Raw genomic sequence first — 3,864 nt, 5'->3', positions numbered from 1 at the left:
GGCCACGTGACCGCGCGGCACAGCCCGAGCGGGAGGCGCCGCCGGGGTGTCACCTGCGGGGCTCCGGGAGCGCGCGGGGGCCAGCGGGGGCCAGCTGCACAGCCCGCACTTGCCCCGCTCCGGCGGCCGAGGTCTGCATCATAGCCCGGGGCTTGGGAGAAAAAACAGGACAAGGCCAAGTGTGTGCGTCCATGAAGGTAACGTTAGGCCATTCAAAACCTTGTGTCTGGGAGTGCCCTAAGGGAAGGACGGAGCTGAGCTGAGCTGGACTTCGGCGCTGGAGACGGGCCTTGAAATGCAAGCTTTCGATACTGGGAACAGGTGAGGGCATTGCAGGGCCAAGGCCTGGCAGAGGGAAGGAGCTAGAAGGAGTGGCCTCGAGGGTCTGGAAAGCGGCTGCTCTGGACGACCTATTCCTGTGGGTTTCCTGCAATGGACCCTGCCTCCACCTAATCTCACCAAAACGTGTTGGGTCGTTACCTTGGTGAAATTATTTTGGTATTATTTCGTAATACCCAGTGTAGATGTAAAATGTGTCCAAACCTATAGAGAATTTTTATGAGTTTATTTGAGCCAAACTGACAGTTGTCCGGAAGCAAAATCTCAACTGGATTGAGAAAATGCTCCGGAGAAAGGGGAGTTTTGCAGCTTAGTTTAGACATTAGAATACAAGGAGGACACCTGAGGAGGGTTACATGAAATCCATTGGTGATAGATTAAGGGGGCAGGAGAAAGCAAATCGGGGAAATCTCTGGGATTGGGTACAAAGGCAAAACAGAGAAACGTATGGTTCTTTTACATGGGTGGGTACAGGAGAGTTAGTAGTTAGCATTTACAGCACATACAGATGGTATGAGGGAGAACAAGGCAGCAGCGGGGGGGTTCTGTGGTCTCTCCTCTGGCGCAGCTGTTGTGCCCTGAGGGGTCTGGAGGAAGAGATTACGCTGACCTCCCAAAGGTATGTTTTCTCAGATGCAGGAAGATAATACTCAGACTCACCGAGGTAAAGACTGACCTTTGTCAAGGAAGCTACAGGCCTAGGACGTGACTGTCCCCCATGACTCGCTTTTAGTTAGGAATTTTTGTGTTCAGAGCATCCTGTGTGGTTACTTTCAGTCTCTGAGTTTTTAAGGCCCACCCTGCAAACTTCCCTGGAGATTGTCAGGGTTAGGAGGTAGCCCCTTTTTTTGTCCACACCAACATCCATGAAATAACTGAAGGGACTTCGTAGTGGTGAAAAAACTTGGCTGGATTTAAAGATTACTTTGGTTTGGAAATAAACTAATAAACCCTTTCCTCTCAGTAGCCAACTTCTTTTTAGTGTTTCTCCACATTTTCCTTAACCAGCTGCTTTTCAAAAGCAAACATACCTAGATATATGGAAAAGTAGACAGAGCCGAGACTCTAAAATTTCTCCTGATAATAGGACAAGATCAATGCTATGTGCTTATTAGATGCTTAGGGATTTACAATTATCATAGAAGAGTAATCTATATATGTAAAAGCCTAAGTGACCAAATGACTGAATGACCAGTCAAGCAGTTGCTATGACGCACACTAACCACCAGGGGGCGGACGCTCAGTGCAGGAGCTGCCCCCTGGTGGTCAGTGCGCTCCCACAGACAACCTCCCGCGATCCCTCCCCCTGGCTGGCTGCACCCCCCTCCATCGGCCCTGATTGCCAGTCAGGCCAAGGGACTCCACCCATGCACAAATTTGTGCACCGGGCCTCTAGTATATTTATAACTCTAAAGTCAGTTGTGTACTATCTCATTTAGGATGGTAAACATATTCAATAGCTTTGCAAACCAAAAATAATTTTTCTTCAATTAAAACTTTTTAAAAAACACATTTTGAAACTTCAACCTGACTATTTTATTTAAAAAAAAAAATTTAGAGCATAAGGAAAGGAGAGCGAGAGAGAAACATCAATGTGAGAGAGAAACATTGATTGGTTGCCTCCTGCAGGCACCCCCACTGGGGATCGAACCCAAAACCTGGGCATGTGCTTTGACAAGGAATCAAATCAGCAACCTTTTGGTGCACAGGATGAAACGAAACCAACTGAATCACACTGGCCAGGGCTCGATTAATACTTTATTATAGCAAATCTTGAAATGAGGTACTATAAGTCTTTTAACTTTTTCAGTATTTCTTCTTTTTCAGCATTGTTTATCTAATCTCATTTCTTTAGGGTTCCATATAAATTTTTGAATCAGCTTATCAACTTTTATTTTATGCTGGGATTTTTATTGGGATTGAATTTATATAACAATTTGGGGAAAACTGACATGTTAATATTGAGTCTTGTAATTCATGAATCTGGTATATCCATCTAATTGAATCTTTCATTTAAATTTTCATCCTGCAGATATTGCACATATTTTATTAGACATATACCTCAGTACATCATGGTTATTGGTACTATAAATAGTTTTAATTTTAATTTCCAATCGTTTCACTACTATATGGAAATGCAGTTGACTTTTGTGTATTGATCTGGTATTCTGTGACCTTGCCAACCGTCAATTATTAGTTCAAGTAGCTTTTGTGTGGATTCTCTTTGGAATTTCTACATAGGTAATCATGTTTATTAAAAGAATAGTTTATTTCTTTCAGCTCTGCGTGTCTTTATTTTCTTGCTTAATCCACTGGCTAGGACCTCCAGGATGACCAATATGCTTTTCTATTCACTAGTCTTGTTTCACAAATTATTTTTTAAATCCCCTTTCCATAAAAATTAACCCCTTAAACAATGAACCTCTGGGTGGATTTTAGGTGTCTGTAAATCTTTGAAAAATATAAGCAACATTTTGTAGTAATATGTATATCTTTATTTCCTTGGAGGAAGTGTGTTTATAGCTTACAACAGACTGTCACTAGATTTATGTCATTAAAAGGGTTAAGGAACTAAATTTTAAGTAAAAGCCTTGGTATATATAAAGAATTTTCATATTGTTTCTCACATATACAGCAATTAAAATTATTAAAAAGTGATTTTTTTTTTACCTTGCCCTCTTCCCACTCCATAGGAAAGAATAAACAGTTCTCAGCAGTTTTGACCCCTATCACTTTTGTGTTAAAGACAAATAAAATGTTAGTAAGGATTGATGGTAGGACATGCTTAGTATGCTGGAAGAAATATAGCTGAAGTAAGGCCAAACCCCTATCTCAAAGCACACAAAATAAAAATATACCAAGAAGGGCATAAGGGAAAGAAATAATTGGTTATGCATATGCCAAAGCTTATTATCTTAAGGCACTCTTAAGAAACTGAATAAATCATATTAAGAAGTCCGATTTACAGAATTATAAAATGATTAAAAATTTGGCACACTTATCTTTTTTATTTCATCGTATTATTTTATTTATTGATTTAAGAGAGAGAGAGAGAAACATTGATTTGTTATTTCACTTATTTATGCATTTATTGGTTGGTTCCTATATGTGCCCTGACTGGAGATTGAACCTGAAACCCTGGTGTATTGGGACAATGTTCTAACCAACCGAGCCACCCAGCAGGGCCCACACACTTACCTTCTTAAATTTGATTTAAATCATCCCTTTTAAACAAAAAGTTAACAAGTAGGTTTGACTAAAACTAGAGACAAATAGTAAATGATGTTATTTTTAAGACAACTATAGGTTGTTAAAGCATTGTCACTAGTTTCACATGAAATCTAGGCTGAAATTAGCGAGTATATTAACATTTATAAAATTAATAAAATGTGTGTAGCTCTGTATTAGACTCTAATATCTCCCATCTGTTGAAAGGAAATCTCATTTATTATTATGAGTCAATATTAGTGTTTATGAGCAATCACTTGATTAGCAAGAGAATTTAATGAATCCTACTAGGAATAA

Source organism: Eptesicus fuscus, chromosome 4, assembly GCF_027574615.1.
Source record: "Eptesicus fuscus isolate TK198812 chromosome 4, DD_ASM_mEF_20220401, whole genome shotgun sequence".
Lineage (NCBI taxonomy): Eukaryota > Metazoa > Chordata > Mammalia > Chiroptera > Vespertilionidae > Eptesicus > Eptesicus fuscus.
The sequence above is the reverse complement of the archived record's forward strand: the minus strand, read 5'-3'. Positions refer to the sequence as shown.